This window comes from Sarcophilus harrisii, chromosome 4 (genome assembly GCF_902635505.1).
Source record: "Sarcophilus harrisii chromosome 4, mSarHar1.11, whole genome shotgun sequence".
In the NCBI taxonomy this organism is placed as follows: domain Eukaryota; kingdom Metazoa; phylum Chordata; class Mammalia; order Dasyuromorphia; family Dasyuridae; genus Sarcophilus; species Sarcophilus harrisii.
In genome coordinates, this window is record NC_045429.1 from 252713811 (window position 1) to 252726418 (window position 12608).

The window sequence follows — 12608 nt, forward strand, 5'->3', positions numbered from 1 at the left end:
TTTTAAGATTAAGGTAGGCTATCTTTCTGAAATAGCTTGAGTTTACTTTTATTATTATTATTTTATTTATTCAGGAAGAATTCATTCAGTTTTACCAAACCCATGATTTTTTATCCTTCTGTTACCATGGATGATTACTATAATTAGTTTACTATGATATCTCATTGTATAATTCAGCATTTATTAATTTCAAAAGGGAAATTCTTGAATGTATTAAAAAGATATGATTTATATTTAGAAAGAGAAATAATAGTCACTAAGAACCAGCTTGAATTTGTGTCAGTAACAGGTAAAGGCAGAAGAAACATATTTATCTTTTGGACAGGATTATTAGACATTTACATTACTAGACCAGAGTAATGATGTAGTCATACAAGAAGATACTACTAGGAGTAATAATTCTTCAACAAAGTACTTATAGTTTCTTATGTTTTCTTTTTGGATAAGTCAAAGAGCTATGGATTAAAACAGTAGTACAGCTAAATGGCTTTCTCCTGTTCCTGGAAAACTTTCCTTCTTCATATTTCTTTTTGGCCTCCCTGACTTCCTGCAAATCCCAAATGAAATCCTACCTTCTATAGGAAACCTTCCCTAATACCTCTTAATTCTAAGACTTGCTTCTCATAATTATTTTCTATTTTTCCTACACATAGTTAGTTTGAATAGTTGGTTGCATGTTTTCTCCCCCAATAGGTTGTGAGATCCTTAAGAAGAGGAGCTATATTTTGCTCTTCTTTGTTTCCCTAGAGTTCATCATGTTACATAATAGGCATTTAATAAAAGTTATAGATTGATTTAGAATTAGTTGAGTGATTGTACTGAAGAATAATAATTAATGAATCAAAATGATCTTGGAAGGAGATTTCTTACAGTGTATTCCCCAGGGATTTCTCCTCAGTCCTTTGCTGTTTGATATATTTATACCTGACTTGGATGAAACTCATAGTTGACATTATGTTTGTAGATGTCACAAAGCTAGAAGGAATAGTTAGCATGTTGGATATCAAAACAAGAATCAAAAAAAAAATCAATAGCCTAGAATTATCAGTTGAATCTAATAAAATGAAATTAAATAGGAATAAATGAAAAACCCTAAACTTTTGTTCAAAAATTAATTTTTTAAGCATAGAATAGAGATTATCTGGGATTTTTAATAGACTGTAAGCATAAATAAGAGAGGAATCTTAGATACTATTAATAGAGGTGGAGTTTATAGAACAAAGAGCTCATATTCACAAGTCAAAATAATAGTTACTTTGACATTAACACATTTTATATACCTTATCTCATTTTATCAAAGGATTTAGAGGGAGAGTTTAATCCTAACTCCTCTTTACAGTTAAGGAAACTAAGAGTATTTAGGATTTTTTTCCATATGCTGGGATAACACATAAAGATGTTGTTAGGTTTAGATTGAGATACAAAGTTCAGATATGATACAGTTCTTCCCTTGTGGACAATCTAATAGAAGAGTTTCACACACACACACAAATACATATGAACACACATAAACACAGAATACACTACAATACATGACATGTATATTCGATAAATAAAAAGTGAAGTGATATATGTGAAGTCTGAAATTCCTTTGTTCTTTACTAAATAGGAGGATTTAATCAATTCAATACACCTTTATTAAGTACCTACTATATGTCAGGCACTATGCTAAATTCTGGAAAGTTTGGGGGAGGGGCAATGGAGCTGAAAAACAAAGAAAGTCCCCAGCACTAGAGCATGTTGATCTATGAAGTTGAAGTCAGGCAGAGTAGATAGAAAGTGGAGTTGGAAGTCCAATTTCTGCCCTCTATGAAGGACGCTTTTCCCTCTTCCTTATAGTCCTCCAGACCAGAGGAAAGAGAAGGCTGAAAAAAGTGTTATCTAGACTAGAGTTAGCAGCCAGGTGAAGAGATTGGAAGTCACTTAATTGATAGCAGAATAGCAAGATGACTCAAAGGATAGAATGTCAAGCTTAGAGTCAGGAAGGGTCTTATAATTAGTAGTTGTGTGACCTTGGACAAGTCAGTTAATCCTTTTTCCTCAGTTTCCTCACCTGTAAATTGAGTTGGAGAAAGAAATTGCAAATCATTCCAGTATCTTTACCAAGAAAACACCAAATGAAGTTGCAAAGACTTGGTCACAACTGAAAAAATTCTGAAATTATGGGAGCGGCATCTTGTTCTGTGGAGCTAATCAGGAAAAGGTCATAAATCTAGCTTGAAGAGCTAGAAGAGACTTCAGAGGTCATATAGTCCAACCTCCTTGTTTTACAGATAAGTAAACTGAGAACTGAAAACCGAATGAGGACAATTTCTGGGGGTGGAGTCAAGATGGTGGAGTAAAGCCAGGAACTACTCGAGTTCTTCTAGTTTCTCTCAAAAGCCACATGAAACCAAGCTTCTTAACAGAATCTGATGTAATGAAACCACTCTCCAGCTCAAGATAGGTTTGAAAAAAATTTCAAGAAAGGTCAGTCTCACTGGGGTGAAAAGTATTTTCAGCCCAGCTCAGATAGACTATGGGAAAGCAAATCAGTAACAAAATGCTCAGTCCTAGCTCAGTAGATATGAAAATCAGTGAGGCAGTTTTCAGTCCCAGCTCAGAAAGCAAACTCTGGGAATCCAAGCTTTTCCTGGAAAGAGCAACCCACCTACCCACCACAAACATGAGGGATCCCTGTGCTCAAAGCCCATGACTCAGAGCAACACAGGAAGTTTGGGACAGTGCCCCCTTTAACCCAGGAGCAGAGCTCAACTATAAAAGTGACCACAGAAAGCTACTATAGTGATAAGGAAGACAAAAACACAAACTTAAATGAGGATAAAATATGCATAGAAGAAATCTCAAAGAGTAGTATGAATTGGTCTCAAAACCAAAGAGGCCTCTTGGAAGTGCTCATGAAAGATTTTAAAAGGCAAATAAGAGAGGTAGAAAAAATGAGAAAAATAAATGAGAGGCATGCAAGAGAGAGTAATAGCTTGGAAAAGGAAAAAAAAAAAACATTGTCTGAAGAAAGCAATCATTAAAAAGTAGAATTCACCAAATGGAAAAAGAGACATAAAAGCTAACTGAAGAAATTCACACATTAAAAACTAGAATAGAGGAAATTAATTCTAATGACTGTGTGAGAAAGCAAGAATCAGACAAACTAAAAAGAATGAAAAAAATGGAAGAAAATGAAATATGAAATACCTCATTGGAAAAACAGTTGACCTGGAAAATAGATCCAGAAGAGACATGAAAGCCATGACCAAAAAAAGAGCCTGGATATTGTCAAGAGATCATTGAGAAAAACTGCCCCAATATTCTAGAAACAAGAGGGGGAAGTACTCATTGAGAGAAGTCATCAATCACCTTCAGAAAGAGATCCCATAAGAAAACCCCAAGGAACAATGTTGCGAACTCCAGAACTATAACTTCAAGGAAAAAACACTGCAAGCTGCCAAACAAAAACTATTCAAATATGAAGGAGCAACAACGTCCAGTTACCAGGACCCAACAGCTTCTACAATAAAGGAATAGAAGGCCTGGAATACCATATTCTGGAAGGCAAAGGACCTAGGGTTACAACCAAGAATTAACTACCCAGTGAGACTCAGCATTATCTTTCAGGGGAGGTGATGGATCTTCAATGAAATAAGAAATCAGTTCTACTGAAAAAAAAAAACAAAACTAAATAGAAAATATAATCTGCAAACACAGGACTCAAGAGAATCATAGAAAGGTAAACAGGGGGGAATATATATTATTTAAAGGTTAAATTGCTTACATCCCAAAATGGGAAAATGATATATGTAACTCTTGAGGACTGTATCTATCAATGGGTCAGACAGAAGGGGGCATTACTTGGACTGAGGATGTGGTTGTTAATGGATTCTGATATAATTATACCAAAGAAAAAGACATTAAGGAGTGGAAAAAAAGATCTGTACTTGAAAAAAGCAAAAAGGGGAGTTATAATGGGACAATTAGTTCACATGAAGAGGTGCAACAGACAGATTACAATTTATGGAAAGAGGGAAGAGGTATGAGCATTGTCTGAAGTTTGATCTCATCTGTTTTGATTCTAAGGGAGAATAACTTAATCATTCAATTGGATACTGAAGTTTATCCAACCTTATAAAGAAGTAGAAGGAGAAAAAGGAAAGAAAAGGGAGGGGCAGCATAGAAGGAAGGACAGAAACTCTAGGGGAAAAAGGTAAGAGAAGGGGAGAGTGGGTGATAGAAAATAAGATAATGGTGGAGTGGGTAAAAAAACACTACTAAGGGAAGGGGAAGGGGTGATAGCAGATAAGGCAGTGAGTGGGGTAGTTAAAAAGAAACATAAATAAGGACTGGGTAGAAAGAGAGAACAAAAGTATATACAGGGGAGAAAATAGAATGGGAGGGAAATACAGAACTGGTAATCATAATTATGAATTTGAATAGAATGAATCTCCCATAAAAGGTAAACAAATAGCAGAGTGGATTAGAAAACAGAATCCTACAATATTTTGTTTACAAGAAATACATTTGACACAGAGAGAAATATATAGAATACCAGTAAAAGGCTAGAGCAGAATTTATTATGCTTCAGCCAAATTTAAAAAAAAAAAGCAGAGGTAACAATTCTGATCTCAGATAAAGCAAAAGTAAAAATTGATTTTTTAAAAGAGATAAGGAGGGAAATACATCTTGATAAAGAGTACTGTAAATAATGAAGTAGTAATTATACTAAATATTTATGCACCACATGGTAGAGCAACCAGATTCCTAGAAAAGATTTTAAGCCTACTATTGGAAGAAATGGCCAGCAAAACTATTCTGGGGGGACCTCAACCTTCCTTCCCCTTTCAGAATCATACAAATATAACCACAGAATAAACAAGAAAAAAACTAGAGAGGTTAAGAGGATCCTAGAAAACCTAGATATAAAACAACTCTGGAGAAAATTGAATAAGGTCAGAAAGGTTACACATTTTTCTCAGCAGTACATGTCACTTACACAAAAATTGACTATGTATGAGAGCATAAAAATGCAGAAAGGCAGAAATAGTAAATGCTTCCTTTTATATTCAATAAAGGTCCAGGGAAAGATAGATGAAAAATCAATTGGAAATTAAATAATCCAATTCTAAAGAATGAGTGGGTCAAACAACAAATCACTGAAACAATTTATAATTTCATCCTAGAAAATGACAGTAATGAGACAATATACCAAAATGTATGGGCTGCAGGCAAAGCAGTTTTTAAGGGAAATTTTAAATTTCTAATTTTTTAGAGGCCAATCTCCCTAATGAATACTAGGGAGTTGATAAATATCTTGTTCTATTTCTTTTTTCTAAAAGGGAACTATTCAAGTAATTTATTTCCTCTTCTGTTAACCTGGGCAATATATATTTTTGTAGGTATTCCTTTATTTCACTTTGATTATCAAATTTGGGCAAATGTTGGGCAAAATAACTCCTAATTATTGCTCTAATTTCCTCTTCATTGGTGGAAAATTATCCCTTTTCATTTCTAATACTAACAATTTTATTTTCTTCTTTTCTTTTTCTAGGCAAATTAACTAAAGGTTTATCTATTTTGTTGTTTTTTTTCATAAAACCAACTCAATTTTATTTATTAATTCAGTAGTTTCCTTACTTTCAATTTTAATCACTCATTCTTTAGAATTAGATTATTTAGTTTCCAATTAATTTTTGGTCTATTTTCCCCTGGTATTTTATTTTATGTAATTTTTATCACATCATAATCTGAAAAAATATGCCTTTATTATTTCTGCCTTTCTGCATTTGATTTTGAGGTTTTTATGCCTTGATACATGGTCAATTTTTGTATAGGTTCTATGTACTATTGAGAAAAAAGTATATTTCTTTCTGTCTCAATTCAATTTTCTCCCAAAGTCTATCATATCTGACTTTTATAGAATTCTATTTAAATTCTTAACTTCCTATTTATTTTGTGGTTCAATTTATCTAGTTCTGAGAGAGCAAGGTTGAGATCCTACACTAATTCTTCTTGAATCTCTCTTAACTTCTCTAGAAATTTGGATGCTATAACATTTGGTGCATATATGTTTAGTATTGATATTACTTCATTATATATGGTACCTTTAAGTAGAATGTAGTTTCCTTCTTTATCTCTTTGAATTAGATCTATTTTTGCTTTTGCTTGCTCTGAGATCAGGATTGCTACCCCTGCTTTTTTTGTTTTGTTTTGTTTTGTTTTAATTTCAGCTGAAGGATAATAGTTTCTGCTCCAGCCTTTTACCTTTACTCTAAATGTATCACTCTGCTTTAAATGTGTTTCTTGTAAACACCAAATTTTAAGATTCTGGCTTATAATACAGTCTATTATTCACTTCCGTATTATGGGATAATTTATCCTATTCACATTCACAGTTGAAATGACTAACTGTATTTCCTGCCATCTTATTTTCTCCCAGTTATACTTTTCTCTTCCCTTTTCCCCCTTTTCTCTTCCCCAGCATTTGCTTCTGACTTCCTCTTCTCTGAAATAGTCCTCCCTTTTGCATCCCCTCACCCTTTCTTATACCTTTCTCCTTCTACTTCTATTCTCCCTTCTATTAGCCTGCTCCTTTCCTCTTTCCTCTCCTACTTCCCTGTAGGGTGATACAAGTTTCTCTGTGAAGCTAAATGTGTCTCTTTGAGTCAAATCAGTTGAAAGATTCACACAATGATCATTCTCCTTCCTTCATTCCCTTAATTGTAATAGGTCATTTTTGTTGCTGCATGAGATATAATTTACCCCATTTTACCTCCATTTTCCTCTTCTTCCAGTTGAATCACCTTTCCTTCTTTAGTTTATTTTTATATTTTAAAAATACAATTAGTCATCTTAACTGTGAATTTGAATAGGATAAATTATCCCATAATACAGAAGTGGATAACAGATTATATTAAAAGCCAGAATCCTAAAATTTGTTGTTTACAATCAAATTATATCTGCGCTCCCTAATTTTACACATAATAGAGATATAGATCTCAAGAGTTGAACATATCATCTTTCCATATAGGGATATAATCTTTTCAACTTTTAAAAGAAAGTTATTTTTTTCTTTTCTTTTCACCTTTTTATGCTTCTTTTGAATTCTATATTTGAAGATCATATTTTCTTTTCAGTTTTGGCCTTTTCATTAGAAATAAATGACATTCATGTTTCCTTGAATGTACATCTTTTTCTTCTGAAAGATGATGCTCAGTTTTCCTGGATTCTTGGCTGTAATGCAAGTTTCTTTGTCTTTCAGAATATCAGATTTCATGTCCTCTGATAATTTAAAGTGGAAGCTACTAGCTCTTGGGCAATCCTGATTGTGACTCCTCTATATTTGGATTATTTCCTTCTGGCTGCTTGCAGTATTTTCTCCTTGATTTGGTCATTGTGAAACTTAGTTACAATGTTCCTTGGAGTTTTCATTTTCTCCTGTTTTAGGAGGTGATTGGTGAATATTTTCAATGACTGTTTTACCTTCTGATTGTAGGATATTAGGGCAGTTTTCTTTGATTATTTTCTGAAAGATGATGTCTGAGCTCTTTCTTTCATCATGATTTTCAGAATGTTCAATAATTATTAGATTGTCTCACCTAGATCTATTTTTCAGATCAGTTGTCTTGAGTTTTGTAAGTTGAGTTGTTTTGTAAGATATGTTGAGATATCTTACATTTTCTTCTATTTTTTCATTTTCTTGGTTTTGTTTGGCTGATTTTTATAGCCTCATTGCGTCATTCACTTCCGTTTGTTCAATTCTATTTTTTAAAAATTATTTTCTTTTATCTCCTTTTGCATTTGGCCAATTGAACTTTTAAATGAGTTATTTTCTCATTGCATTTTCCCCATTTCACAGATTCTGCTTTTCAATGAATTGGTTTCTTTTTCATATCTGTTTTGTAAGGAGTTATATACTTTTTCCATTTCATCAAATCTATTTTTTTAATTAAAGCTTTTTATTTTTAAAAACAGTGGACAATTCTTCACCATTAGTCCTTGCAAAACCCTGTGTTCCAACTCCTTCCCTCTCCCACGTCCTCCCCTAGATGGCAAGTAGGTCAATATATGTTAAATATGGTAGAAATAAATGTTAAATCCAATATATGTATACCTATTTATACAATTATCATGCCACAGAAGAAAAAAAAAGAGAGAAGCAAAGCAAAATGCAAGCAAACAACAAAAAGAGTGAAAATGCTATGTTGTGAATCACACTCAGTTCTCTCTGGATGTAGATAGCTCTCTTGATCAATGAACAGTTCAAACTGATTTGAATCATCTCATTGTTGAAGAGAGCCATATCCATCAGACTTGATTATCATATAATCTTGTTACTATGTACAGCGATCTCCTGGTTCTGCTCATTTCACTTAGCATCAGTTCATCTTGTTGGTTGTTTCTTACAGAACAATAATATTCCATAACATTCATATGCCATAATTTATTTAACCATTCTCCAATTGATGGGCATCCATTCAGTTTCCAGTTTCTTGCCATTACAAAAAGGGCTGCCACAAACATTTTTGCACATGTGGGTCCTTTTCCCTCCTTTAGAATCTCTTTGGGATCTAAGCCCAGTAGAAACACTGCTGGATCAAAGAGTATGCACAGTTTGATAACTTTTTGAGCATAGTTCCAAATTGCTCTCCAGAATGGTTAGATGTATTCACAATTCCACCAACAATGTATTAGTGTCCCTGTTTTCCCACATCCCCTCCAACATTTGTTGTTATCTTTTCCTGTCATTCTAGCCAGTCTGACAGATGTGTAGTGGTATCTCAGAGTTGTCTTAATTTGCATTTGTCTGATTAATAATGACTTGGAGCATCTTTTCATATGGCTAGAAATAGTTTCAATTTCTTCATCTGAGAATTGTCTGTTCATATCCTTTCACCATTTATCAATTGGAGAAAATGCTTTGATTTCTTATAAATTAGAATCAATTCTCTCTGTATTTTGGAAATGAGGCCTTTATCAGAACCTTTGACTGTAAAAATGTTTTCCCAGTTTATTGCTTCCCTTCTAATCTTGTCTGCATTAGTTTTGTTTGTAGAAAACCTTTTTAATTTAATATAATCAAAATTATCTATTTTGTGATCAATAATGATGTCCAGTTCTTTTTTGGTCATAAATTCCTTCCTCCTCCACAGATGTGAGATGTAAACTATCCTATGTCCTTCTAATTTGTTTATATTATCATTCTTTTATATTTTTTTATTATTATAGCTTTTTATTTACAAGTTATATGCATGGGTAATTTTACAGCACTGACAGTTGCCAAACCTTTTGTTTCAATTTTTCCCTTGCTTCTCCCCATCCCCTCCCCCCAATGGCAGGTTGACCAATACATGTTAAGTATGTTAAAGTATAAATTAAGTACAATATAAGCATACATGTCCTTACAGTTATTTTGCTATACAAAAAGAATCGGAGTTTGAAATAGTGTACTATTAGCCTGTGAAGGAAATCAAAAATGCAGGTGGACAAAAATATAGGGATTAGGAATTCTATGTAATGGTTCAAAGTCATCTCCCAGAGTTCTTTCGCTGAGTGTAGCTGGTTCAATTCATTACTGCTCTATTGGAGCTTCTTTGGTTCATCTCATTGTTAAAGAGGGCCATGTCCATCAGAATTGATCATCATATAGTATTGTTGTTGAAATATATAATGCTCTCCTGGTCCTGCTCATTTCACTCAGCATCAGTTCCTGTAAGTCTCTCCAGGCCTTTCTGAAATCCTCCTGTTGGTCATTTCTTACCAAACAATATATTATCATTCTTTATGTCTAGATCATGAACCCACTTTGACATTATCTTGATATGTGGTATTAGATGTGGGTCAATGCCTAGTTTCTTCCATATTCATTTCTGATTTTCCCAGAAGTTTTTGTCAAATAGTGGGTTATTATCCCAAAAGCTGAGGTCTTTAGGTTTGTCAAACACTAGATTGTTATAGTTATTGATTATTTTTCCCTGTGAACATAACCTATTCCACTGATCAATTATTCTATTTCTTGGCCAATACCAAATGGTTTTTGATGATGCCTGCTTTATAATATAGTTTTAGAGCTGGTATAGCTAGGCCACCTTCATTTGTATTTTTTTCATTAATTCCCTTGAAATTCTTGACCTTTTAATTCTTCCAGATGAATTTTGTTATTGTTTTTTTCTAGGTCAGTAAAATAGTTTCTTGGGAGTTTGATTGTGTATAGCACTAAATAAATAGATTAGTTTAGGTAGTATTGTCATCTTTATTATATTTGCTTGACCTATCCAAGAGCACTTGTTATTTTTCCAGTTGCTTATATCTGATTTATTTGTGTGGAAAGCATTTTATAGTTTTGCTCATATAGTTCCTGACTTTCCCTTGGCAGATAGATTCCCAAATATTGTATACTATCAACAATTATTTTAAATGGAATTTCTCTTTGTATCTCTTGGTGTTGGATTTTGTTAGTGATGTATAAAAATGCTGATGATTTATGTGGATTTATTTTGTATCCTCAAACTTAGCTAAAGTTGTAGACTGTTTCTAATACTTTTTAGTTGATTCTCTAGGGTTCTTTAAGTATACCATCATATCATTTGGAAAAAGTGATAATTTGGTTTCCTTATTACCTACTCTAATTCATTTAATCTCCTTTTCTTCTCTTATCTGAATCTAATAAAATACTTAGTAGTAATGGTGATATTATTGGGAATGATTCCAATTTATCCCCATTACATGTAATGCTTGCTGATGGTTTTAAAAATATTCTACTGACTATTTTAAGGAAAAGTCCATTTATTCCTATACTCTCTAGTGTTTTTAACAGGAATGGATGTAGCATTTTATCAAATGCCTTTTCTGTATCTATTGAGATAATCATATGGTTTTTGTTAGTTTGGTTATTGATATAGCCAATTATGCTAATGGTTTTCCTAATATTGAACCAGTCCTGCATTCCTGGTATAAATTCTATTTTATCATCGTGTATTATCCTGGGGATGACTTTCTGTAAGCTCTTTGCTAATATTTTATTTGAGATTTTTGCATCAATATACATTAGGTCTATTGTCTATTGTAAAGGGCTGAAACTGAGTTGGTGCACTGGAATCAGACAACTGAGCACTTAAGGCTAATTACCAATTGGACAATACTCTATTAGCATATGCTTGGAAAATGGCCCTTCTCACTATTTTGTGCTGGCTCAATCTTTTGGTGCATACAGATAATTGTAGGAGGGATTAAGGGGTGGAGTAAGACAAGCCAGGGTCACTTTGGCTGTGGACAAGGAGGAGAGAGGAGGTTGTAGAGAGCTTGTGGAGTTTTCATCTATCTCCTTTACTTCTTCCCCCAAAGACCAAGGACTTTTGCTGATACTCTGGCTGAGCCTGAGGTCAACAGAGAGCTAACTCAGACTTCAAAGTCTATAATTTTCTTTCTGTTTTCATCCTAACTGATTTAAGTATTAGCACCATGTCTGTGTCATAAAACGAGTTTGCTAGGAGTCCTTCTTTCCCTATATTTTCAAATAGTTTATATAGTATTGGAGTTAATTGTTCTTTAAATGTTTGGTAGAATTCACATGTAAATCCATCTGGCTCTGGGGATTTTTTTTCCTTAGGGAGATGATTAATAGCTTGTTCTATTTCTTTTTCTAAAATGTAACTATTTAAGTAATTTATTTCCTCTTCTGTTAATCTGGGCAATCTATACTTTTGTAGATATTCCTCCATTTCATTTATATTATCAAATTTATTGGCATAAAGTTGGGAAAACTAACTCCTAATTATTGCTCTAATTTCCTCTTTGGTGGAAAGTTCTCCTTTTCATTTTTGAGACTAACAATTTGATTTTCTTCTTTTCTTTTTCTAAAGATTTATCTATTTTGTTGTTGTTTTTCATAAAACCAATTCTTAGTTTTATTAATTCAATAATTTTTTACTTCCAATTTTAGTCATTTCTCCTTTTATTTTTGGAATTTCAGGTTTGGTATTTGATTGGGGGGCTTTAATTTGTTCTTTTTCTAATTTTTTTAATTGCAAAAAAATGCAAGCCCAATTCATTGATCTTCTCTTTCTCTTTTTTTATGCAAGTAAGCATATAGAGGTGCTGAACATTTGTTCCATTCCGATTTTTAATCAATTATTTTCTTTATTTACTTTTTAAGTTCTTTTTGTATTTGTCCAATTGAATTTTTAATGATTTGTTTAGTTGTATGGATTTTCCCCCATTTCACAAATTCTGTTTTTCAAGGTGCTGTTTTTTTTCCCATTTCATCAAATCTATTTTAAAGGAGTTTTCTTCAGATAATTTCTTTTTTTCCCTTTTCCAAACCCTCTTGCAAAGATCTCATTTCCTTTCTTTATTTTTCTTCTTATTCTCTTTTAGATCTGTTTTGAATTCTTCTAAGAGACCCTTGTAAAAAGATAATCAATTTATATCATCCTTGAGGGATCTGTCTGGACATGAGCTACTTTCAGGATCCTCAGAATTTTAGGTATGTTCTTCTCTTTCTCCATATAAGCTGTGTATGATCTGAGGGTTGTTTTTTTTTTACTTTTTTGCTCATTTTTTAAAGGTTGAGATTTGCTCTTAAGGCAAAGGGGTGACAGCTGCTTTAGTTTGCTCCAAGA

The 12608-nt window shown here is 33.0% G+C and overlaps 1 protein-coding gene across 1 annotated transcript in view; it reads left to right on the plus strand.

The window, feature by feature from the left end:
• Positions 1-12367: 12367 nt before the first annotated feature.
• Positions 12368-12608, plus strand: part of COL21A1 (collagen type XXI alpha 1 chain) — a 244718-nt gene continuing 244477 nt past the window's right edge. The window contains exon 1 of the mRNA XM_031964705.1: positions 12368-12472. The gene's annotated coding sequence lies outside the window, so the exon portion shown is untranslated. The remainder of the gene's footprint in view (positions 12473-12608) is intronic.